The 27,305-nt window shown below is 40.1% G+C and overlaps 1 protein-coding gene across 9 annotated transcripts in view; it reads left to right on the top strand.

Annotated features, from left to right (window-relative positions):
* Nucleotides 1-27,305, top strand: part of TMEM229B (transmembrane protein 229B) — a 59,601-nt gene that overhangs the window by 9,586 nt on the left and 22,710 nt on the right. For 5 of the 9 annotated variants that reach the window (XM_078151543.1, XM_021004739.2, XM_078151546.1 and 2 more), the window contains exon 2: nucleotides 15,019-15,148. The exons of 2 other annotated variants lie outside the window; for them this stretch is intronic. The gene's annotated coding sequence lies outside the window, so the exon portion shown is untranslated. 2 more of the 9 variants (XM_021004736.2, XM_078151544.1) reach the window with 2 other exon arrangements.

Raw genomic sequence — 27,305 nt, 5'->3', positions numbered from 1 at the left:
ATTCATATTTGAAAATGGCCATGCTTTGGGGAATGCTCACAAAGGTGGCACATTGAAATCAGAAAGTGGACTTGATGGCCTGGGAGTTACTGCTGAGGGAGCCAGCTCTCTTCCAGTGGGACATGTTTTACAGGCCCCATTTCATTTTTATATCTGTTTACCCTCGTTTACCAGGACTTCATTTACCAGGACTTCGTTTACCATGATTGTTGGTGGTTTTGTCACTCCTCGTACCTGCAGTCTTCCTTTTGTGGTTATTCTTACTCTTTAGCCCCCAACTCTTTCCTTCATTCCTACTGGCTTTTTTTTTCTTTTGATCATGGTTAAAGTCTTAGGACCAGGTTCCCATTTACTCATTTGCAAAACATTGTTCTAATAGTAAATAGCCTGTATCTCTGGGAAGATATTCCTAGGGACCCCCTTATTTTATTCAGAGCTGATCAGCTGCTTTTATGAAAGGAATTGAAGGAAGGAAGAAAGGAGGGAAGGAAGGGAAGAGAAAGGAAAGGGAAAAGGAAAGGATAGAAGCATAATATTCACAGAATATTGCCTATTCTGTGCCATGCACCGTGCTAAGCACTTCACAAATAATATCTCATTTGATCCTTACTTGAGCCCCTGAGAAGTAGGTACTCTTATGCCTGTTTTACAGTGAGGAAAATGAGGTTGGTAAGTGTCTGAGGTTGGAGCTGGAGTCTTCCTGACTCTAGGTCCAGCGCTCCAGCCTAATTTATCAAGATGATTATAACAATAGAATCATAGAGATTCAGTGAGCATAGAGTTAGAGGACACCTTAGAGATCATCATTCCTGATTTTTAAAGAGGAGAAAAACAGAGATCTAAAGGGGTGCCTAAGGTCGCACAGGTTAAGTAGTAGAACTAGAAGTCAATCTCAGGCCCTCTGGCTTCAAATACCATTCTCCTGTCAGTCAAATAACATTTGTTAGGTATGCCAGGCCCTGTGCTACACAACACCAGAAAATTGGCACTTGGAGGGCCCAATGCTTTCCTTTTATACATGAAGAAACTGAAGACTAGAGGAGGGAAGTGGCTTGTTCAGGATCACAGAAAGGACAAAGTCAGAGAAAGAACCTCGCTCTTATGACTCCCTTGAGTACACCGTATGGCTGTCTCTGATATCATTGGGACAGCTAGGTGGTGCAGGGGATAGAGTGATGGGCCTGGAGTCAGGAAGACTTTCAAATGTGGCCTCAGACACTTAGTAGCAGTGTGACCCTGGGAAAGTCACTTAACTCTGCCTGAGTTTCCTTATCTGTAAAATGAAGAAATGGCAAACTCCTCCTCTGTCTTTGCCAAGAAAACCCCAAATGGGGTCATGAAGAGTCAGACGCAACAACAACAGTTGATATTTTGTTTTTTTAATCTCCCTCTTCCCTCCCTTTTTGGGGGTCCAGTTTTGGGTACAAAATGTGTTCTACCAATGGACGGACACATGGTCAATCAGCAAGCGTTTTATTAAGTGACTGCCTTGTGCCTGACACTGTGCTAAGCACTAAGGGATAAAAAAAAAAAGTAAAGCAGACAGTTCCTCCTCTCCAGGAGCTTATAGTCTATTGGGGGTGGGGGAAGGAATGGAGGAAGGAATGAGTGAGCCTGGAGTGGCAGGTTTTTGGGAGAAGTGACTTGAAGATACTGAACCTTTATTTTGAGGGGTGCCGTGTTAAAGTTAAGAGTTAAAATGTATTGTCCGAAGCAGTAAGAGCATTCGGATCTTGGCCGGGTCTGCCAGCTATAGGATTTTGAGAAAGTGGTTTATCCTACCTGGGCCTATGTCTCTCCATCTGAAATGAGGAGATTTGATTAGGTGGATGATAGCTAAGAGACAAAGAACTCTCAGATTCTGATATTCTGTGAGTCTTGGCCTTTCTCTGGGGGTACCCTAGCTCATCCAGACTTACAGATGGTAGAGCTGGCAAGGTGGTGGTGTCAAGGAAGGTGAAGGACACCAAACTGGAATACGATAAGATGAGCTAGGTAGCACGGTGGATAGAGCACTCTCCTTGGAGTCAGGAAGACCTGAGTTCAAATTCTGCCTCAGATAGATACTTATTATCTGTATGACCTCTCTCGATCTCTGTTACCCCATCTACAAAATGGAGATAATAATAGTAACTACCTCATGTACTTCATGGGGTTTTTGTGAAGATCAAATGAGATAAATATATAAAGTGCTTTGCAAACCTCAAATATTATATAAGGCCTAGACAGCTATTATTATTTTAAGTCAAAGAAGGTTTACTCTTCTGAGCTAGGAAGGCATTTTGGGAAGGGGTAAAGAAAGTTTACATCTCTTTTAAGATTTTTTAAAAAATGTGGATGACCACGTACTTTTAAACCCATCCTTGCCCTTTCTTTTCTTTTCTTTTTTGATTAATTTATTTTGATTTAGCAACAATCACTTCCATAAACTTTTGAGTTTTGAATTTCTCCCCCTCCCTCCCCAAGACAGCATGCAATCTGATATAGGCTCCACTTAAACATTCCTATTAAACATATTTTCACATTAGTGATGTTGTGAGGAAGAGTTAGAACCAATAGGAGGAACCATCAGAAAGAGGATACAAAACACAACAGAAGAGAAAAAATAGCAAATAGTATGCTTCGATCTGCATTCAAATTCCATAGTTCTTTCTCTGGATGAGGATAGCATTTTCCATCATGTGACCTTTGGAGTTGTCTTAGATCCCTGCATTGCTGAGAAGGGCTAAGTCTATCAACATTAGTCATTGTACCTTGCCCTTTTCTAGAACCCTGTGGAGTGTCTAGTGTCTTATGTCTAGTCTGAGAATAGAATGCTCAACCCTTTCCACCAATCTGGTAGGAGATTCACCATTTCCCCCAGCTGTAGTAATTTCCTGTATCCCACCCATTGGCTGTCTGTTTCGTACCTACTCACTGGGTGTATGTGGCTTATGTGCTATGTTTGTAAAGGAGCTATTTGGAGGTTAGTTTATTTTAGGAACTTCGAGTTTGAGTCCTAGAAATGGAATGAGATGAAATGTAGTCTTATTGCATTGATAAGGATAGTATCAGTGATGACTAACGTTCTTGTGACCCAGGTGTCTTAGGGTTCTACTGAACCTGATCCCAGGAATTCTAAGCCACCTCAGTTGGCTTGGGTCATTCTTTGGCAAGGCTCCAGGCTGTGATTTTACAGGATGTACAAGACTTGCTAGAGAGTAACCAAATCCTCCACAAGAGGGTTGGGACTGACCTACTGTCTGTCTCATTGTTCAGAAGTGTCAGACTCAAGGTCACAAAATTACCAACTGCAGCTCTAACCAGTTTAAACTGTAATTGGGAAATCTTTAACAAAATAAAACATAAATAATGTTAATTCATGGTTTCTGAGTTAGTATGCTGGGATCTGTTTCTGTGTGAGTTTGACACCAATGAAATCCCGAAGTTGTAGGATAATCTGTTGCTGAGCTTCCTCAACAAGGTCTCTCGTGTCTATTTCCTCTTTTAAAAAAATGTTTTATTGGTGACTTTTGTATTTTATAGTCTGGTGTTATCATTCAGTCTTTTGGTGGTGTCCAATTCTTCATGACCCCATTTAGGGTTTTCTTGGCAAAGGTAATTAAAATGGTTTGCCATTTCTTTCTCCAGTTCATTTTACAGATGAGGAACTAAGGTAAACAGGGTTAAGTGACTTGCCCAAGGTCACATAGCTAGTAAGTATCTGAGGCCAGATTTGAACTCAGAAAGATGAGTTTTCCTGACTTTAGGCACAGCATTTTATCCACTGTACCACTTAACTGCCCCCAACATCATGGTCACTTCTCAGTAAATTCCTTTACACAGAACCTTCCCTTTTACAAAAGAAAACCAGTTTAACCAGTTAAACTAATGCAAACATCACTGTGTTTGACAAGAGTATGCTACGTCCTGGAGGCATAGTCCCCACTTCTTTACAAAGGGAAAGGAAATGTCTTTAATCATCAATTCTCTGGAACTAATATTGGCCATTGCTTGGAATGGCCAAAGGTGGAATTGGCCATTCCATCTTTTATTATCTTTGTTACTTTGATAGGTCTGAGGTAATAACTTAGGCTTGTTTTAATGTGCATTTGTCTTAATTTGCATGTCTTTTAGTGTGTTTTCATTTATGTTATTATAGTCATTGTATGTGTTGTTTTCCAGCTTTTGCTTTCTTCACTCTGCATCAATTCATATAAATCTTCACATTTCTCTGAATTTCTCCTAACTGTTATTTCTTATGGTTCAGCAGTATTCCATCACTTTCAAATACCACAGTTTGTTCAGCCATTCTCCTGTTAATGGGCACCCAGTTTCTTTCTAGCTTTTTGCTTCTACAAAAGGTGCTACTGTGAATATTTTAGCATATTTGGGACTTCTCTGTCTGTCATTGCCCTCTTCAGAATGTATACCTGTCAGAGGGATTGATGGGTCGAAGGGTATGAACAGTTTTGTAACTTTTCTCACATAATTCCAAATTGTTTTCCAGGATAGTTGGATCAATTCATAGTCCTACCAAGTGCATACTTATGTGTTCTCACAGTCCTTCCTGTGTTGACTAGTTCCCTCTTTATTACTTTGATAAGCAATTTGATAAGTAATAACTCAGGGTTGTTATAATTTTTCTTGTTTTTTTGGTTTTGTTTGGTTTGTGTGTGTGTGTGTGTGTGTGTGTGTGTGTGTGTGTGTGTGTGTGTGGCAGTTGGGGTTAAGTGACTTGCCCAGAGTCACACGGCTAGTGAGTGTTATATGTCTGAGGCTGGATTTGAACTCAGGTCCTCCTGACTCCAAGGTCAGTGCTCTATCCACTGTGCCACCTAGCTACCCCCATTTTCATTTTTCTTAATAGTGATTGGGAACATTTTCTTTTATGGTTGTTGATCATCTGTGTTTCTTCCGTTGAAAACCGTTCATATCCTTTGGCCACTTGTCTATTGGGGAATGGGTCCATTCTCCTCTCCTTTTCCTTTTCACTGGCATCCCCCCAGTTCAAACCCTAGTTCATCACCTTCTATCTAGATTTTTGCAATGTTGTCTTAACCAGCTTCTAATTCATCATGCCCAAAACAGCCAGATTAATCTAACTGAAGCTCAGTTCTAATTATGTTATTCCTTTGCTAAAAACAAAGTTCACATGTGGAATAAAGTCCGAACTCCTCAACTTGGCATTTAAAGCTGTCCACAAAGCTTTTCCAGCTATCTCCTCCTTCTTTCTGTCTGTCCTCAGGATATTCCTTCTATTTGGATCCTGTCCTGCTCTGCCTATCCAAGTCCTGCCCATATTTCAATGCTCAAGTCACATCCTGTCTCCTCTGTGAAGCTTTCCTTGACTACCTACCTCAAGCTAGAAATAATCTCTTTCCCCAACCCATATCCTCTTCCACTCCGCCAGTGGAACTCATTATCCATATCATTCAACTGGGTTTCAAAAACGACTTCCACATGGCATTTATGGAAGAGAATATCTTCTGGACAAAACACTATGTGGGGACTCAGGAGAACTGGATGTTAATTCTAGTTCTGCCTAGAACTTTCTGTGCTGTCTAATCCTCAGTTTGCTCAGCTGAGAGAAAGGGAGGATAATAATAATAATAATACACAAACTATTACTTACCTAATAGCATTGCCATGAGACTTAAATGAGAAAATTGCTTTGTAAATTATGAAGTGTTACTTGTATGAACACTGTTATTATTATTATTATTGTTGTTGTTGTTATTCTCTCTTTACCTTTCCTTTTAAGCGGTCTTAACTCTGGGATTAGTTTACCCCAAGGAGGCACTTAATGTTATCCTGGCACTTTTAGGGGATAGGAAAAAATGGCAGTGCCCTGAAATCTTTGAAAATTGTTAAGTGGCCAAGCATCATAGAAGTCTGTCCCCCTTGTCATCCCACCCTGCTTGAATTGAATGCCAATTAGGCCTTTATTTCTCCTACTGTCATTTCTCCTTGGCTGAATTGATTTTGTTTACAGGATAGACATACCTGCTGCATACCTATACATAGCTTGTTGAGATCAACATTTCCAAGTTGGCACTGTTGGAAGACAGTCAAGACAGGAAGAAGCTCACAGACTTGATCCTGGAGGCTGTTCCTGTGTCCAGATGTTTCTGCAGTGCCAGAGGGATCTCTTTAGTCCATCTCTCCATCTCTGCTGGAAGATTAAACTCCATTGTTTATATTGATGGACTGCTTGCTTGTTAATGGAGAGTGGGGCTTGGAGTGTAGTAGGAAGAAGACAGGAGTGTGCTAAGTTTACGGGAGGGTGACAATATGCTACGATTAAAAGAACTAAGTAAGAAATCAAGAGATTGAGGTTCTAATCCTCCCTCTACCACAAACTCTTTGTGTCTTTTGGGCAAGCAAGATGTCATAGAGAGTCACTACAAAGAAAGAAGACTAGCAGTTGAGAGACCTAGAACTGAGAAAGAATTTGGGTAGGAAAGCCCATGACCTCATCTATCCATACACATATGCCCAAAGTTTAGACAACAAACAAGAGAAGTCATAAGGCAAATTTGACCTCACAGATATTCCTGAGAGTTGATGGCATGAAGTTTACTAGAAAACAACAACAGCATAGGTTAAAGAGGTGGGAAAGAGGGTAGTACTGTATTTTAAGAAGTTATGCTCATGTGAGGAAATCTAGGAACCATAGAGGAGAAGCATGATGAGGAAGTATTTGGGTAGAGGTCAGGTGAAGAAGAAACAGAAGAGATTTTGTCATTGGAGTAGATTACAGATCATCTGGTCAGAAAGAGGAAATACATAAGGAGTTTGGGAAATAGATCACAAGCTTGGAACAGAAGCATGATATTTTAAGGATGTGTGACTTTAGTTATCCAGAAATCCATTATAACTTATTCTCTGCCAAAAGCAGAGTAACTAATAACTTCTTGACTTTCCTTAGGGATAATTTCATCATTCAAAAGGTAGAGGAACCCACAAAAAAAAATTTTGTTCTGGGTATGATTCTCAGTAATAAGGTACTAGTTGCTGACATGTAATGATAGAAACCCTGAAAGGAAGTGACCACCTTTCTAGAGTTTGAATTGGTGTGCAGTCTACACATGCAGCTTGCAACACCAGATTAAAATGTAATTGGGAAATATTTCACAAAATAAAAATTCAGAAGAACATAGTTAATGTTAATATGTGGTTGTCTAAGTCAATATGCAGCCCGTAGGGATCCTTGTATACAATCTAGTGGCCCCTCTCTTTATTTGAGTTTGACACCACCAGTCTACATTTCCCCTGTGTTTTGAGAAAGCAGATTTTAAAGGATTCAGAGAAAAAGATGGTAGGATCTCATGGAATAAGATGCTTCCGAGGAAGTCAGCTCAGAAGGAAGGGATAGGAGATGTCAAGAATGAAATTCTGAAGATACAAAGGGAAACAATTTCACTATGGAGAGAAAATGAGATTTGTCTGAAGAGACCAGTGTGTCTCGATGGAAAACTTACCAACCAACTTAGACTTTAAAAATAAATGTGTGGAAAATGGAAGCAAGATCCCATAACAGAGAAAGAATATGAATGTGACATGGTTCTATAAAAATAAGTGATAGGAATGCTAAACCTTAGAATGAACTGAGACTGATAAGGAAAATGAAGAACAATAAAAGGTTTTGGATTTTTTAGCTATATTTGGAGAAAAAAGATAAAACATTTGCTTGGTGTGGATGGAGTGATAAGAATGAACAAGAAAAAAAGCAGACTTGCTTAATTCCAGTCTTCCTTTTATTTTCTCTGCCAAGGAGGATGATCTTTGCAATGGAAATGACAGAACAAAAATGACCAACAGGTTGTTGATACCTAAGATAATTAAGAAGATAGTAAGAGACAACGCCTAGCTGTCCTTGATGAATTCTAGTCATGTGGCCCAGATGAATGATATCCTTGGGTACTGATGGAAGTGGCAGATGTGAATGGGTCAGGCTACTTAGCCATATTTGAACAGTCATGGAAAACAGGAAGGGGACTATCAGATTAGAGAAGGACAAATGTCCCAGTGTTTTTAAAAAAGGGAAGAGAGCACAGTCTGCAAACTATAAGCTGGTAAGCTTCACTTGGATTCCTGGGGAAATTCTAGAACAGATGATTAAAGAGATGGTTGGTGAACATCTTGAAAGGCAAATAGTGGTTACAAAGAGCCAGCATCATGACTTTATCAAGGATAGGTCATGCCAGACTAACCCCATTTCCTTTTTTTGACAGGATTACTAAAGTAATAGGTGAAGGTCATATTTGGATGTAGTTTACCTAAATTTTAGTAAGGTTTTTTAATAAAGTATCTCATGCTATTTTGTAGAGAAGATGGAGAGATGTGGATCAGACAGTAATACAATCAGATGAAATCAGTGTACTAGCATTTAATAAGTACCTACTGGGTGCCAGGCACTGTGCTAAGCACTGGGGAGGCAAAAGAAAGGCAAAAAACAGGCCCTGCGCTCCTGGAGCTCACAGTCTAATGGAGGAGACAACATGCAGACAATTATGCACAAACAAGATATATATATATATATATATATATATATATATATATATATATACATACATATATATGTATATATATGTGTGTGTGTATATATATATATACACACACATATATATATACATATGTATATACACATATGAGATAAATTGGAAATAGTTTCAGATGGAAGGCATTAAGATTAAGGACTAGGAAAAGATTCTTTCAGAAGGTGGGACTTTGGCTGAGATTTGAAGGAAACCAGAGGATCTGGGAATAGGAGATAAAAAGGGAGAGAGTTCCAGGCATTGAAGACAGCCAGTGAAAACTCACTTCTTGGAGTCAGGAGATGGAGTGGTCAAACAGGTAGAAGGAGAACCAGGAAAAATGAGGGTCACAAAACCTAGAGAGAATAGAATGTCAAGGAGTAGAGAGTGGCCAATGATATCAAAGCCTGCAGAGAGCTTAAGACTAATGAGCACTGGGAAAAGGCCACTAGATTTGGTAATTTAGAGATCATTGGTTACTTCAGCTTTAGAGCTGTTTGATGGCAGTATTGAAAGAGTAGCTGTTAATGTTTCGGTATCAGTGTGGCAGGAGGTTTGTGGTATAGAGCCTTATGGATCCATGCTTGGCTCTGTGCCATTGAACGTATTTTTGTCAGTGATGTAGATATAGGCATAGATGGTGTGCTCATCAAATTTGCAGATGACACAGAGCTGGAAGGAATAACTAACATATTGGATAGTCATCAGGATCCCTAAAACTTTTGACAGACTAAGATAAAATCTAATAAGATAAATCCCATAGGGATAAGTGTAAAGTTTCACACTTGGGTACGAAAAAGTCAACTTCGCCAGTATAAGATAGGGGATTGTTTAGGCAGCAGTTCTGTAAAGGATCACAAATTTAATATGAAGCAGCAATCTCACGTAGCAGCTGAAAAGCTAATGTGTTCCAGGGTTGCATTATGAGAGGTGCTGTTGCCAGAAATAGAGAGGTCATCTTCTGTATTTTGCCCTTGTCTTGATCTCATGTGGACTATTGTGTTTAGTTTTGGGAGGAAGGACACTGATGACCTGAAAAGTGTCTAGAAGAGAGCAGTCAGAGTGGTGAAGGAGCTAGAGTCCACATCACATGAGGACTGGTGGAGGTTACTAGAGGACAGGTTAGCTGTGTTCGGTTATTTGAAAGTCTCTTTTGTGGAGGGCAGATTAAACTCATTCTTTTTGACTCCGGGGGACAGAACCAGAAGCAGTGAGTAGAAATCACAAAAGAGACAATTTGAATTTAGTTTTGACATCTGGGGAAGAAAAACAACAAACCAACATCTTGACAATTTGAGCTATCCAAAAGTGAAATTAGTTGCCTTAAGAGGTAGTGAGTTTCCTCTCTTTGGGGGTCTTCAAGCAGAATCTGGATGAGCAAAATCTGGATCAGGTTTGGTGTATGGGCATGACAGTGGGTACAAAGGTCCCTCCCAATTCTCAAATTCTGTGAAATTACTTAACCCCTTTGAACTTCTGTTTCCTCATCTGTAAAATAAGGGGGCTGGACTCATTGATCTCTGATGTTTTTTCTGGCTCTGACATTTTCTGAATCTGTAATCCCCACAGCTGTCCTAGTATTCTGTAATGAAGAAACTGAGAAGAGAAAAATGACTTACTCAAGGTAACAGCACCAGGTAATGGAAGGTACAGGATTCGAACACCATCCTGGTGTTTCTGATGCCTGCTTTGGGAACCACAACTTCCTTTCCCTTCCTGTCCTCTAGAACACCTCTGTAGTGATGCATGGATCTCTTAGCTAAGTTGTACCCTGTCATCTGTCTGTTCTCACTCTTTCCCCTCTTTTGGCTGGGATTGTGTTTTCAAGTTTCCCTCATTATTATTGTTCTCTTCCTTCTCCTTAAAATAATTGCAACTTTTCAGAACAGGAATCTTACTTAATAATTTCTGGCTCTGTGTTTCCAGCTTTCAGAGGTCCTTTGGGAAAATCTGTAGATAGCTTTTGGTGTTTACAGTTCTTCTAGGTACAGCAGCACACACAAATATCCTATAGTATCTTTCTACATATCCCTTCCAGGAATTTAATGGAGATATGCCCTGCTTCCGCCTCTCCCCCCTCCAGACTAAACCTAGCACTGATATACTTGGCTTCCCACTAAACATGCCTTTGCTTCCAGACACATGACTGTCTATCATTTCTCTGGCTCTCATATCTAACTTGTGGTCTCTTACCTTTTTTGTGGTTCCCAGGGTGATGCTAAGATGACCATTGCATTAATCGTAGGAGGCAAGATGTCCCAAGATGCTGCGTGTGGGTAGCCTTCTAGACTGACATAGGCAGTCATGTTGCCCGTGCTAATGTCTTCAAAGTAACATCAGGAAAAGGCCCTTCAGTTTATGAGGGGGTGGGGGCTTGAATTATTGAAAAAGTCTTAGTTCTATTTATCACTTTTGCTTCCAGATTTCTCCCCTCCTTACTAGAGTCAGCTTAATGTCAGGAGCTCTTAACCTGGGATCCATGGACCCCTAAGTGATTCATGAATAGATTTCCTGGAGTCTGTGGATTTTAAAAATTATTCTGATAACTATTTTAATGAAATTGGTTTCCTGTGTAATCCTAGGCATTTTATTTTGTGCATTTAAAAACACTATTCTCAGAGGAGAACCACCACCAAGTTTCACCAGATTGCCGAAGTGGTCCATGATGTAAAAAGAGGTTAAGAACCCCATATCTAGTGGAAAAGACACAGAGAGTGCAGTTGAAAGGTCCTACTTCTAGTTCTGTCAATAGACATGTGAGCTTATTCAAGCCACCCCACCAATCTATGCCTCAGTTTCTTCATCTATAAAATGGAGATACCTGTTCTGCTTCTCAGGATTGTTAGTATAAAAGGAGGTAATATGCCTGGATATGGTTTGAAAAGTTAAGTACACCATACAAATATAATGTGGTATTATTATTCATTCTCTATTTCGGTGGCGGGGGGGAGACTGAAGGTAAAGGAGACTTTCTAAGGGATTATTACATCCTAATAGTTTTGAAAATTACTTGCTCTTTTGTTCTCTTTCTGCTCCACTGTTATGTTTTGAAAACAGCCCACATTCATTGCCTAACACAATACTTTGCAACATATGATAGGAGTTTGACATTTATTGAATGAATGAATTTATATAGTGCCATGGTTTACTTAATTTCCTTTGTCTTCTTGGCAGGGCTACCCTTTCAAACATTTTGTTTTGTATTTGTTTGCACTTTGCTTAAAGTGACTAGATTTTGAATATAGTAACATAAGATATGGTTGAAGGTGATTAGACTTTTTCCAAAGGCAGAGACAGAATGCAGGAAAAGACTAGTGTCTCAATGGCAGCATCATCCCTCTCAAACTTCCTTGCATTTAAGAACTTTCTACTTATTTGTATTTATTCTCTTTATAGTTATCCTATATATACTTATACTTTATTTAATTACTTTCTATTTATTTGTATTTATTATTTTCATATTATATATAGTCTGCATGTATATACTTATATCCACTAAGCTGTGTTTATTCTTTTTATATTTATTCTGCATATACTTGAAGCTTTAATAACTTAAAACCACACTCAACGCTTTTGGGACACCCTGTGTATGTCCTTGTCTCTCTGTAAACAAGAATTGTTTCGTTCCTTGTATTTGTATCCCCGGCATCTAGCAAAGTGCCTGCCTCATACCATTGTTGTTCAGTCATTTTTCAGTCATGTCTGACTCTTCATGACCCAATTTAGGGTTTTCTTGGCAGATACTAGAGTGTTTTGCCATTTCCTTCTTCAGCTCATTTTACAGATGAGGAAACTGAGGCAAATAGGGATAAGTGACTTGCTCAGGGTCATACGGCTAGTCGGTGTCTGAGACCAGATTTGAACTCAGAAAGATGAATCTTCCAGCCTTCAGGCCTGGTGCTCTATTCACTGCACTACCTAACTGCCCTATGTTACCTTATGCCCTATGTTATATAATCCCCATGCCCTTTAATATTATGGCACATAGTAGGTATGTAATAAATACTAGAATGATAATCTGGACCATTGGAATTACGTGTTGGGTGGGAGCAGAGCATAGCCTGGAGAAGACAATCAGGAGGAGCAAATAGGATCAGCTTCCTTGATCATAGATTTAGAAGTCAAAGGGAACGTCAAAGACCATTTAGTCCAGCCCTCTCATATTACAGTTGAGGAAATTGAATCCTAGGTTAAATGACTTGTCCAAGCTCACGTAGCTAATAAACATTGAAAGTGGGGTTTGAATTCAGGTCCTCTGACTCCACCAGAGCCTGTATTCTTATCATGGTCCCCCACTGCCATCTTGAAGACATTTTCTCCCCTTTGTATTTGTACTCCCAGCTTCTAGAATTTGCCTGGCACATAGTAGGTGCTTAATAAATCTTGGTTGATTGAGTTGAGACTCCCTTGCAAGGTGAAAATAGAGAGCATGAGAATTGTAACTTTTTAAAAATTTTCCATGTATCAGATCACCCAACCCAATACAGAATAACTGTAGAGAAAAAGGTAGATAGGTGTGTGCTCCTTTTTTCCAACACTGGCATTGTGAAGGGGTTCCATTTGCATGTCATGTTGGTAGGGCGTACAGGAAAGGAAAAGAGAGAAATGAAGAGAAGGGGAAGCAGGACCCAGTGAGGGGGACAAAGTGCCTCATTGAGGGAAATGGGAACATTGGGGATCTTCAAGGGAAACAAGGAATATTTAAAATTATTTTAATAATTGGGGGAAAATAAAATATTATATCTCAAAAAATATGCATAGTGAAGCAGAGGGAGAGACAGACAGAGGGCCAGATGATAGGGAGCCAATGTCTAGTAGAGTGATATTCCTAAAGTACAAATTTGATCATGTATATCCCCCCACTCAATAAACTCTAGTTTATTGTTATTATTATATTATGTTATATTATATTATATTATATTATATTATATTATATTATATTATATTATATTATATTATATTATATTATATTATATTATATTATATTATATTATATTATATTATATTATATTATATTATATTATATTATTATAATATTATTATATTATATATATAGATTATATTATAATATTATTTATTATATTATATTATATATATTATATATATATTATATGTCAACTCCAGGATCAGATATCCTCTATGTGGCATTCAAAGCCCCTCATGAGCCACCTCTCTCCCCACCTTTGCAATCTTCTTATACCCTATCACATACTCTGCAGTCTAGTGACACCGGTCTCTTTTCTGTTCCGCTAACATGACATTCCATCTTTTGACTCTGGGCATGTTCTATGGCTGTTCCCCATGCCTGGAACGTTCTCCCTCCTCATGCCATCTCCTGGCTTCCCTGGCTTCCTTCAAGTTCCACCTTCTACAGGAAGCCTTTCTTCATCTCCCTTAATTCTAGTGCCTTCCGTCTGGTGATTATTTCCGATTTCTCCTGCCTAGGTCTTTTTTGTACGTAGTTGTTTACATGTTGTCTCCTCTATTAGACTGTGAGCTCCTTGAGAGCAGGGTCTGTCTTTTACCTTTCTTTGTGTCCCCAGCACTTCAGCACAATCCTGGTACACAGTAATTCTTTTTTTTAAATTTTATTGTTAATTTATGGAACCTGCATAGTAGCTTCTTAATAGATGTTTACTGACTGACTGCCAGACTGTTCTGCTCAGTGTAAGACTTCTGAGTGCTATAATAAATATCTCCTTGAACTTACTCTAAAAAAAAACCCCCACAAAACTCAAAGCTAGGAAGCTGAGCTTTACACTCCGTTGGACTTTCCCCTTAGTGTAGTTGAATTAGTGTGGCTTTTTGAGGGCTGACTAGGTCCCAGCACAAGAGGGTGAGGGGGCAGAGTACACTCCTTCCCTCTCTGTCCGTCTGGAGCTCTTTGTCCATGGTGACTCATTAACCTGATTGATGATCCCTCTGAGAGAGAGTCTTCTTACAGTATAGCCCAGCCTGGGGGCCTTATGTGCTAGACTGTAAGCTCCACGAGGGCAGGGATGATGCCTTACACTTAATAAATACTTAATAGAATTGAACTGATAGTGTCTTGTCTAAACTTTGTATCTTCCCCCAGTGCCTAGCATGGTGCTCTGCACAAAGTAAATGTTTAATAAATATTGTTTGAATTAAACTGACCACATTTCTTTCCTTACTTCCCAACAGAAATCCATTTCTTAAAAAAATTTCTATTTTAGCAAAGCGTACCCAGCGTAGTGTATTTAAAATACCTTGAAAGATGCAATAATAGGGATAACTGTTAGAAACCTGTCAGATAGCTATCAAGTGAGGCACAAAACGGGGATATATATGCTCCCCAAAGGTGTTTGCCACTGCCATGGAGGATGGATGTTGGGTTCAGTCCAGATGGAAGAGGCATTGAAGTCCTCCAGATGCTACTGTTTGGATTGTACTATTTACGTCAAACGCTAGAATATTGCAAAGCTTCTTGTATGAGATCCATAATCACTAAACAGTTTTGGTCTTTGTACTCATACAGGAAAAATCAAAAGGATGAAGTAGGTCTGTTGTCTGTCCTGATGGTCGTACTAGGTTGGGTCAGCTGCCCATAGAGCTGGACAGATTCTCCGTATGAAAAACGAACTGGACCCAGAAATGAATAGAAAGAGGTAAATTGCATTTGAGATTATATAGTACTTTTAACAAACCCATGCTTCCCCTTGAAACAAAGGATGGCCTTAATACCAATATTGATAGCTAGATTGGCTTGGAGTCAGAAAGACCTGAGTTCACATCCAGCCTCAGATACTTACTAGCTGGGGTGACCCTGGGCAAGTCACTTGACCCTGTTTATCCCAGTTTCCTTCTACCTCCCAGGGTTGTGGTGAGGAGTCAACGAGATAATATTGGTAAGGCACTTAGCATAGTGTCTGGTACATAATAGACACTTAATAAATACCTATTTCTTTCCTTTCCTCTCCCAACATTCTGCTGATACTACATGGCTGATCTGCATTTCCAATTTAGTTGCTGAAACAAGATGTAAGTAACATGTGACAGTTCTTCAAGAGGTGTCATGAGGCAACATGTAATTGAATCCCAATTGCTAGTTTGAACAGTGAGGGCCATAGGAAGTCAGAAGAGGGAAAAGTGATTGGGAATTGAGGTAGACTCTGTGAAGAGTTAATGAAGGATGGATAGGACTTGGAGATGAGGTAGATGGTGGGGAGGGCATTCTGGATAGGAGGAACCATGGCAAACGAAGATATGTAGGTAGAAATGAGCCTGCTATGCTTAAGAGATCATGAGTAACTTGGGGTACACTTACGTAGGTTGAGGTGGATTCATATAAAGAAGAGAATATAGCTGAATAGCTTTTTACAAAAGCTGACATGAATATCTAGAACTTTTAGGTTTATAAAGCACTTTATATAATGAGCTTATTAGATCCTCAGTGCAACTCTATGAGATAGAGACTATAGTCTTTGTCTCTTAAGTTATCCAAGATTTAAACCTAGTCTCTCCTTTCTCCAGGCCCTGTCCTTTTTTTTTTCTACTGCAGTCAGCCAGTCAATAAACATTTATTAATACCTGCTGTGTGCCAGGCACTGTGCTAAATGCTGGGTGTATAAAAAGGGGCAGGTGATAGTTCCTATCCTTAAAGAGCTCACAGTCTAATGGGGGAGACATTACATATCTCGCACAGTAATAGGAATGTCCACTCAGCTATAAAACTTTGATTTTGTGTCTCTAATGCACTTATCATGTAATAGTGTATATTTTAGCTATCGATGTTGGCCTTACCCTTCTCCTAGATTACAAGCTTTTTGAGGGCATCCTTGTCTTATTTAAATGTTTTATATCTCCCAGTGCTGTGCAGTGTTGTGTATACAGTAGGTGCTTAATAAATGTTAAGTTTTATTGTAGTTGTATCTCTATAGGCCTTTATTTTGTTTGTCCCACCTGACATCCATTTTGGACCACACTCACCTTGAGGTTCAGTCCCATTGAATTGATCCAAGGCCTGGCTCAAATCCCAGGTTTAATTAGTTGGTTTGAATCATCAAGATATTTTCCTGGGTATGTGTAGAGCCTGAGTGGTGAATTCACCCTCCTTCAGGCCTTCCTTCTCTGGTTTGTTGCTGTCCTAATGCATGTAATGGACCCTTTGTTTTCTTTGACAGAAGGAATGTTAATTATTTTCAGCAGTCTAATTACTCAGTAATGAGAGGCTGTACTGAGATAACATCCCCTTTAATTACTCTTGCCTAAGTGCTATCTCAAGCCATATTTTGAGCAGGTCATTGAGACCAGGTGCCTGCCCATGGATGGGACTCCCCAAGGAGAGAGACTAGGCTGGGGGCCAGAACTGCATGGTTACTGAATGCTGTCTTGGTCCAGGATGAACCCAGCTTTTGCTGGCTTTTGGCATCCTTGAAATTAAAGATGATTGGGGTAACCAGGTGGTGCAGTGGATAGAGTATCGGCCCTGAAGTCGGGAGGACCCGAGTTCAAATCTGACCTCAGACCAAACACTTGACACTTACTAGCTGTGTGACCCGGGGCAATCACTTAACCCCAATTGCCTAAAAAAAAAAAAAAGAAATTAAGGATGATCAACAGAATTAAATCCAATCAGACAGCAAGAAATGATACGCCTTAAAGCCACTCACTCTCAACTCTTTTTTGATTCATTCTCTATTCTTTTTCTCTCACCCACAGGTGACTTTGGCCATTGACCTTCACTCCAATATCTGTATCTTGCCTTTCCACATTTTTTTTTCTTTTTTCAACTAAAAAGATGAATATAACCTTTGAGGAATCTCTCTGTGACTCAGTAGATAAGCCCTAGGGAGTTGCCTAGGGCATATAGAGATTAAGTGATTTGTGGAGGGTACCGTAGCTGCTATCTGAGATTTATATGAACTCAGGTTTTCCTGACCCCAAGTGCTGCACTCTGTCTATTAATACCACATTGCCTTCCTCATTAACCGTTCAAATAAAACAAATAAATAAAAAAATAAATAAAATTCTAAATAAGTTGTTTATAATTTGTTAAAGTAGATCAACTTGAATAAAATAATCGATACTATATTATTCACTTTTGTGTACCTTCTTCTTTTGTATATCAGATTTTATTGTTTGTTTGTTTTTTTTAATATAGTCCCAGTCAACGTGTGTGGTGTTGTGATTATACTTCCTTTGCTTGGCATTACCTTCGAAAAGCCTTTATTTCATTACATTCTTTGCATTTGTTATTTCTTATGGCTCATTAACATCCCATTACATTAATATGCCATTATATCATATAATATAACATTATTCAGTCATCCCCCAACTGTCATCTGTATAGGTTGTTTCTAGTTTTTCCATTATTGCAAATACAGCTGTTGCAAGTATTTTGGACAGAAAGATGTTTTTTTTTCCTACTTTTTTCTTTTGAATAATATCCTGAGGCTGTAGTCCTAGTAGTGGGATCATTGGGTCAAAAGGAATGATCAGTCTGGTCATTAAGATTGCTTAACAAAATGGATGCACCTTTTCACAGTCCTGCTGTCCCATATATAACGTACCTGTTTCCCTAATGCCCTGTTAGCATTGGGTTTAACCTTTGATTTTCCATTTTTCCTCAATTTGATGAATGAAAAGTAGTGTCTCACAGTTATTTTAATTTGCATTTTTTAGAGTTTGAGTTTTAGAGTTGGTTTTTTTTTTCCAGGTAATATTTACATTTTATTCTTTGCAAAAGTAGGCTTTCACCCTTTGATCCCTGGGGAATGGACACTTTCTAGTGTTCTAATGTCAAGATTCTCCTCCCAGGAGCCCCTTCATGGGCTAGTGGCAGTGATAGAACCTTCTTCTGCTTCAGCTATGGGTAGCCTTTGGAAAGTGCCCCTGCTGATGCCCCAGATGCTATGTTAGGAAGGCTGGGGTGGACGTGAGCTGTCTCTTGGGCATAGGATTATAGAAAGGATCTTAAAAGTTATTTAATCCTAGCTCCTCTCTTTACCTAAGAAGAAAATGAGACCCACAGAGGGTAAGTAAGTGATTTGCCCAAGAATACACATTTGGTAAGTAGCAGAACCAGCTTCAAACCCAAGTCCTTCCGACTCTAGATGCTGAGTTCCCAATTCAGGATAAAGGACTGCTTCATTTTTGTCTTTGTATTTTTGGAAGCTAGCATAGTGCCTGAAACATCATAGGTGTTTAATAATAAATGTTTGTTGGCTGATAGATTCCTTCCTCTATATCACACTTATTTCATACACATTTGTTACTGTATAAATCTGTGGTCAAGTGTAAATACAGTTGCTCTCTAAAAAAATCTCTTCCATTCCTACCATAGGCAATTAGTTCCTATCCACCACTCTTTGTATCACTTTTGTATTACCTTGACTCCCATGGTATATATAGCCAAGGAGTAGGACTTAAGGATTGATATCAATAGCTAGTAGCCAAGGTCCATTGAGAACCCCATTCCTTCTTGTGACCCTTTAACCATACACCTTTCTCCATACAGGAGGCATGCCCTTTCTGTGCCTGCAGATTACAATTGGCCACCTCAACAGTACCAGCTTTGCTGTTTTGCCTGTGGCACACACTGAATTGTCTAAGCCTGAAGATGGGAAAGAGGAAGGGCAGAGGTATCTTTGAAGTGGTGTTGGGGTCAATTTCCAAGGGGAAGAGAATGAAGAAAAAAGTTGGGGTGACCTTGTTTGTTTTTTACCTTCTGGGTAATACTTGTCTTTCCTATGATGCACTGAAGGTGCGTGGCCCTAGGCAAGTCGCTTTACCCCTTTTCAGCCTCAGCTTCCTCATCTGTAAAATGGGCTAATAATAGCCCCCACCTTAAGAGAGTTATTGTGAGGATAAAATAAAATAATGCGTATTAATAAAGCACTTTAAAAACCTCAAAGCAGTGTATAAATGTTACCCATTATTTTTTTTTAATCACTTGCATATCATGTTGCTTTTGACTCTTTTCATGGGCCCCATTTGCCTCCTAGTACATTTTTGGAGGAGGTTCGTGGTGTTTGGATGTCAGCAGTAATCAGAGAATTGTCAAGTTGGGAGGGACCTTCACAACACAGACACAAACTGGTTTGCTAGAAGACTTTCAGTGTGAAAGAACCCATTGCCTCCTGAGGAAGCCCATTTCACTTTTGGACAGCTATAATCACCGGGAGAGGTGCTAGGTGATGCAATGGATAGAATGCCTAGAGTCAGGAAGACCTGAGTTCAAATCCTCAGACACTTACTGGCTGTGTGACTCTGGGCGAGTCACTTAACCCTGTTTGCCTCAGTCTCCTCATCTGTAAAATGAGCTGGAGAAGGAAATGGCACTCCAATATCCTTTCCAAGAAAACCCCAAATGGGGTGATGAAGAGTCTGACACAGCTGAAATGACTGAAGAGTAGCACTTGCCATGAAGCGTTTGCTTAACTCAAGCTGAAATGGGTTTCTTTGCATCTTCCGTTCATTCCTCTGAGTGCTGCCCTCTGGGGCCAAGAGGAACATCGCAAATTTCCCTCCCGACATGACAGCCCTTCATTCTTGACAATGTCTGTCTTGTTTCCCATCAAGTCATCTGACCTCCGGGATAAATATTTCCCATTCCTCCAATGGATCCTCATATGCTAAAGTGTCTGCACCCCTGGCCATTCTCCTGGTCGCCTCCCTCTGGACACGTTTCAGCTTGTCAATATCCCTTCTAAAATTTGAGAACCAGGAGTTTAACGTGATACTCCACATGTGATCTAACCAGGTCGGAGTTGTTGCTGTTAATGTTCAGTCATTTCAGTCGTGTCTGACTCCATGATCCCATTTGGGGTTTTCTTGGCAAAGATACTGGAGTGGTTTGCCATTTCCTTCTCTAGCTCATTTTACAGATGAGGAAACTGAGGCAGACAGGGTTAAGTGATTTGCCCAGGATCACACAGGTAGTGTCTGAGGCCAGATTTGAACTGGGAAGATGAGTCTGAGTTCTTCCTGACTCCAGATCCTGTATCCCTGACCAGGTAAGAATATAGCTGTACTTACTGCCTACTAGATACACGTTGCTTCTCTAAATGTTGCCTAGGACTACATTCATTTGGCTACTGTACCACACGCAATTTTTAGTTTGCTAAAAACTCCAGACCTTTTTTTATAAAAAGGTGTAACTTTATCTAGCTCTACCTCCCCCATGCTCTACTCTTAAGGATGATTTTCTTAAACCTAGTTTCAGAACTTCACATTTACATGAAATTTAATCTCATTCAGTTTGGTCCCTTGTTCCAGATTGCTGAACCCTTTCCAGATCTTGACTTTGCCATGAGTATGTTAGCCATCCCTCCTGACTTTGTGTCATGTGCAAAATTTGAAAAGCATATCATTTGTCTGCTTGTCTGAGTCAAGACTTTTTAACCTGGGGTCCATGTCCTTGTTTGGTTTTTTAATTATGATAACTGTATTTCAAGATAATTGGTTTCCTTTGCAATCTTTTGTATATTTTATTGGATGTATTTAAAAACATCGTTCTGAGAATGGGTCCGTCGGCTTCACCAAATTGCTTCAGAGGTCCCTGGCATAGGCCTTGACAGAAATATGAAACAGCCCCGGGTCAAGCAGAGGTGCATGGCTGAGACATTCCACTTGCAACCACCCTCTAAATTTACATCAGCTTCTTAATGACTACTCTTTGAATCTGGTCAATCAACTTGCTCTGAATCTACTTAATCAAACTGTCGTCTAGCCCACATCCTGTCCTTCGGCAGATGTTGTCTTGAAATTTAGGTATACTAGATTTCCAGCAGCCCTCTCCCTTCTCTGTAAACCCAGGGATCTTGTCAAAAAGGAAACTGAGATGAGTTTAGCACAACCTGTTCTCTGATAAAGTCCTACTGCTCTTAGTGATTACCATTTCTCTTTTTGAAATGTTCACAAACAGTCTTATTTAATATTTAATAATGTGTTCTAAGATGTTTCTCGGGGTTGAGGTCAACCTCAAAAGCCTGTAACTTGCAAACTTCTTGGCCAGTTTTGAAAACCAGGCAAGATTTGCCTGTGCCCAGTCCTACAGCAGCCCTCCTGTCTTCCATGGTCTTTTAGAAAGGGCTTGATGGCAGCTGTTTGCCTATCCAAGGATATCTTTATTCTGGGCCTTATTACTTTATTTCAGTTCATCACGCAGTTAAGTACCTACTGTGTGCAAGGTACTATGCTAGATTTGCTGATACAGAGACAGATATGAAATGGGCCCTTCCCCCCAAAGGCCCCTTCCCTCGTAGTGAGGAGGCCTAATTCTGTTTGGCCTCAGAGGGCAGAGCTAGGAATAGGAGTGGAATTTTCAGAGAGATAAATTTCAGCTTAGGGAAAGGAAAACCTACCTAATAAATTGTCATTATTGTTTAGGCTTTTTTAGTTGTGTCCAGCTCTTCGTGACCCCTCTTGGGGCTTTCTTGGCAAATATACTGGAGTGGCTTGCCATTTCCTTCTCTAGCTTGTTTAACAGATGTGGATAATGAGGCAAACAGAGTTAAATGACTTGTCCATGATCACACAGCTGCTAAGTGGCTGAGGTGGGATTTGAACTTAGGTCTTCCTGACTCCAAGCCATTCGCTCTATCCACTTTACTCCCTAGCTGCCCACCTAAGTAGAACTCTATAAAGTGGAACTGGTTGCTTTGAGAGGTAGTAGCTTCCCTTCCCTTCCCCCACTTTCCTTCCAGGTGTCTTAAAGCGAAGTCAAGGGATATCGGGGATGTTGGAGAGGAGACGCCTGTTGAGGTGGGTTGTGCTAAGTGACCTCTAAGGGCCCTTCCAACTCTGACATGCTGTGATAGGAGGGGAAATCAGGACTTGAAGTAGAAGAGAGAGAGGCTAGCCAGGTAAGAAAGAGAAGCAGTTGGTTGCAAGAAATTTCATGGAGATAGCATCCATAGAAATTGGCAACTAACTGAGGAGAGAATGGGGAAAGTACTAGATTTGGAATCAGGGACTCTGGGTTAAATTCTACCTTTGTTACTTATAACCCGTGGGAACTTAGGTAATTCACAACTTGTCTGGGCCTCAATTTCCTCATCTGAAAAATGAGTAACTGAGTAGATATCCACAGTCCTTACAATTCTAAATCTATAATTGCTGCTGTTTGGTAGTTTTCACTACAGACTCTGTGGTTTTCTTGCAAAGATACTGGAATGGTTTGCCATTTCCTGCTCTAGCTCGTTTTACAGGTGAGGAAATGGAAGCGAACAGGATTAAGTGACTTATCCAGGGTCACACAGCTAGTTTCTAAGGCCAGATTTGAACTCAGGAAGATAAGTCTGAGTCTTCCTGACTCCAGGTACAGCACTCTGTCTGCTGCACTAACTAATTACCCCAAAAACTCTGATACCATTATGGAATATGGATGGGAGGTAAGAGAAGCATCAAAGATGAACTCTGAGATTATAAATCGGTGTAACTGAAGAGATTGTGGGACCCTCAAACTGTAGGATGTTTGTACTATTTGGAGGCAGCTGGGAGTTCTCTTACTGTCTCCTCACTTATCTTGGTTTGAAACTCCGTATTGAACATTTTTGTTTTATTCTTCCCAGTCCAAAGGTCGTTCTTCTTGGCAGAGAAGACAAGCAAAATAATACATGAGTGGCTCTAGATTCCCTCAGTTGTCTATTCTTTTTCCATCTACCTGAGTTTCTTTCCATCTAGCCCTCCTTTATCTTCCTCTTTCCCTCTGCATAATTTGAAATCGTTATTTTTCTTATCCTTCACGCTCATTACTAGCCTTATCTTGTTCTGAGCTTTGGGCCTCCTGCTATTGCTTTTATGGGTCCAGCATTAATTACCCATTCTTGTTTACATGTTCTCTTAATATCTTCTAAAAATCAAAGTTAGTTGATGATGTCTCTGCTCAACCACACATATTTTTTCTAGACAGCTTCACCTGTCCCTTTTCTTGTTCATTTCTTTTTTGTCTTTAGAATTTTGTTCTTAACAGTTTTCCACCCCTCTGACTGACTTCTCCTAAAGAGTATCAGACCATAGGTCAGGCCAATCTTCAGCTGCCAGTTAAATGAAGCACATTAAAATTTCAGAATATACTTGCTGCTGAAATCAGAACTACAAGTGGAAAAAAAAAGTATTTATAGCTCCTGAGGGGAGTATGGAGTCATAGATGGTGTTGGTGGTAGTGGAGGGAGGTCTACCAGTCAGGGAGACCTGCACATCAACAGTAACTGGCTGCAGCTGTCACATTAAGATCTGAGCCATCTTCCCAAAAATCTAACATTTCTAACCCCTAGTTCCTCCATTGTGTATGCTTCACAGGGGGCCAAGCCATTTGTTTTTATAGACTCAAGCTGGAATAGACTATAGAGATGATCTAATCCAACATCTTTATTTTACAGATAAGGAAACTGAGGCTCAGAGGGGTTAAGATAGTGGCCCAAGGTCATGTAAAATTATTGGCAAAGCTGGGACCTCAATCTGTCTCCTTGACTCCAAATTAAATGCTCTTTTCACTATATCATATTTCTTCCCCCCGCCCCAAGCAGCTGAGATGAATAATGGAATCTTTAGACATTGCACACACAACCAGTAGCAGAGCAGCCTCTGCCAAGTCAGGAAACGAAACCTTAGAAATAAGGTTCTAAGCAAAATTAATTAGCAAGCCTTTGTATAGAAATGCTAAATGCTATAAGAGCCCTTACAATAGCATTGCCCAAGGGGTAAGAAACCTCCTGGTTAACTTGGCCTTATGGCCCTCAAGGTTTAGCACCCTAGGAAGCCTACCGTAGTGGACAGCTCTGTGCTAACTCCTAGCACGCTCCCTCTGCCTTTTCACCTGTGATGGTAAGACTATGATAGAACCTTTGGCATTACTTCTGAGGATACCAGGGGTCCAAGTAGATTTGTTAGGTAGCCCAGAAGGGCTTGTGGTTCTGAGTGGGAAGATAGCATAGAGAGATTTCTTATCATCTTACTGTGTTGTGTGCTAGAGGAGAATTAGTGCAAACAATCAGCCCACCACCTTTTCCTTTCCAGCAGAGTTAGCACCAGAACTGGGAAAAGCAGCCAAGCCCTGTCTCACATGAAAAGGATGATCAGGACAGCTCAGCTGCTGCCTAATGGACTATCTGCATGAGAGATTATTGACGAAGAACAGGTGAAATGCCTCTTTACAGTAACACATGCCTTGCTTTCCCGGTGGACAGCCAGAGATCTAATTAGGGAACACGGCAGCTGTCCAGCCTTTCAGTGAAGGATCAACAGTGTACCACCTCCTGAGTGCCAAAGGATTGGGATGGAAGTAGGAGAAAAAGAGGGAGTGGAGTTAAGGGGCCATGATCCACGGGGCTGATTTATTTCCAAAAGGGGACATTTGGGTTTGTCATGTTTTACAGAATGGAGAAGGAGGAAGAGGAAAGGGAGGTGTGGATTGATGAGAGTGCAGGATGACAGAGCGAGGAAGTTGGGAGACTAAAGGCAGAGATATTAAAGAGTTAGTGTCATCTTGGTTCTCAGACTAAAAAGCATATGGTAGAACGGAAGAGCCAGGTGTCTGAAGAATGGGGGATGAGCAGTCAGCCGAAAAGGAGAATGATGAGCAGAGTAGAGAGTCTACTTCTCATTCCATGCAGACCTTCCCTCCTCCAGCTAAGATCTCACAGGGCCAAACATTATACATTTGTATTTCCTCTTACCACGCCACCAGAAGGAACCAACAGGGACAGGGACACTGTGCCCCCAGTGAAAAATGTATTTTTAGCTGGACCTGTCCAGTCTTAGCTTTTGTTAGTTATGAAATACATGCAGCACTTTTTTTTTTGTAACAGAGAACTGAAAACGACGTAGTTTCCATCAATCAAGGAATAGCTGAATAAATTGTGGCATGTGAATGTAATAGAATATTATTATGCAGTTAGAAATGTAGATGAATATAAAGAGTTAGGGAAGATTTATATGAACTGGTGCAGAGTGAAGTAAGCAGATCCAGAAAAAAGTATGCACAATGACTACAATAATGTAAATGAAGAGAACACCAAAAAGAAGCCAAACTGAGTGATTTTAATGATGGGCTTTGGTCCTGAAGAACAGATGAAATATATCTCCCTTTTCAGCAGAGAGGTAAGGGGGGAATATAAGTTGCATACACTGTCAGATGCATTTGCTGTATTGGTAGTTTTTGTTTAACTGTTTCTGTTAAAAAAGAGGATATGATTTTGGGGGGAATATGGGGGCAAAGATCCAGACGTGACATAAAGATAAAAGACATCAACAAAACTTATTTTTAAAAATGTGTTTGTATTCAGAACCAGCCTTACTGAAGACCAAATAGAAGTAATTGCCTTGGGCCTTGCGGGGAGAGATACTGACGGATTTTGTAGTAAGGATGGAGTTAATAATATCACCAACCTCCCAGAATTGTTGTGAGGATCAAAGCAGTTAACTTCACAGACCTTAAAGTGCTCTATAAATGCCAGCTATGATTATGAAAAAGTGTTTTTAATGGAACTTAATCCATTCCTAGCTTTTGTAAGTTATAAAATTTGTTTGAGCAATAGTTTTTGTTGTTATTGTTGTTGGTAGGGCTGAATCTGAAGCCAGAATCCTTGGGTTCAAATTCTGGTTCTGTTTACTTTACGATCTGTGTGGCCTTGGGCAAAATCACTTCGTTTCTTTGGGGCTCAGTCTCTTTCTTTATCTACCAAAATGAGGGTGTAGGTCAGTATAGGCCAAGATCTTCTCCGTTGTGTGTTTATCATCTGTGATCTCTTTTTACTCTGTGGCTGCCCAATTTTTGTTTTTGGGAAGAGGAAAAGGAGAGAAGGGGCAGTGTAAGCTTATTGCCAAAAGTCTTTCTAACAACTCCCTGAGTTTCTCAGTTCTCAGACCCTAAGGGCTTAGAGATAATTTTTTTTTTTGGTTTTTAGTAATAGTTCAGATAATAAAGAATCAATTACATAGCTTAACTTACTATAGATAATCCTAAGGGGAAGAGAAAGATAATAAGATCTTAGATCTAGAGGTCACCTAATCCAAATCCCTCATTTTACAGAGGAGGAAACTGAGTCCCAGTGAGATAAAGTGATTTGCCTGACATCACATAGGCAATAAACATCAGAGACAGGATTTGAACTTAGGTGTTCTGACTCCTGAGCCAGTACTCATACTACAAGGATTGAGGCAGAAGAATTTCCCACCAGCAGTTGCTGATTAAGTCTCTTAGGGAAATGATTTTGCCATGTGTGATAATTAGATATTTACTCAACATGCAAGCATGTTGTAATAATTAAGAGAGTGATCATTTATTATTCCTTAACCTAAACCTGAGGTCAGCACTTCACCCAGGCAGGAGCTATGTCATTATGCCAGGGAATCTTTACAGCCAAAGAAACCATGAGAAAACAGATCCTTTTATACCTGCTTTGACCTTTCGTCTTGACCTTACTCCCTTCATGCCTTCTTTCACCTTTTCATACAGTTAGAAAGTATTCAAAAAATGTATTGCCTGATTGTGCTTCCTTTATCTTCCTGCTCTCATAAGCAAAGAAAGTACTAAACCATCATAGATTGACATTTATTGATTATCTACGGTATATGTAGGAGCCGTTAGATGGTACGCTGGATAGATAGAGAGTGTGGGCCTGGTGTCAGGAAAACTCATCTTCCTGAGTCCAAATCTGGCCTCACACACTTAGTAGCTATGTGACCATGGGCAAGTCACTTAACCCTGTTTGCCATGGTTTCCTCATCTGTAAAATGAGCTGGAGAAGGAAATGGGAAACCACTATCTTTGCCAAGAAAACCCCAAATGGGGTCACGAAGAGTAGGACACAACCGAAA

The sequence above is a fragment of the Phascolarctos cinereus genome, unplaced genomic scaffold (assembly GCF_003287225.1).
Source record: "Phascolarctos cinereus isolate Bilbo 61053 unplaced genomic scaffold, phaCin_HiC Scaffold_3;HRSCAF=262, whole genome shotgun sequence".
NCBI classification, from domain to species: domain Eukaryota; kingdom Metazoa; phylum Chordata; class Mammalia; order Diprotodontia; family Phascolarctidae; genus Phascolarctos; species Phascolarctos cinereus.
The sequence above is the reverse complement of the archived record's forward strand: the minus strand, read 5'-3'. Positions and strand labels throughout refer to the sequence as shown.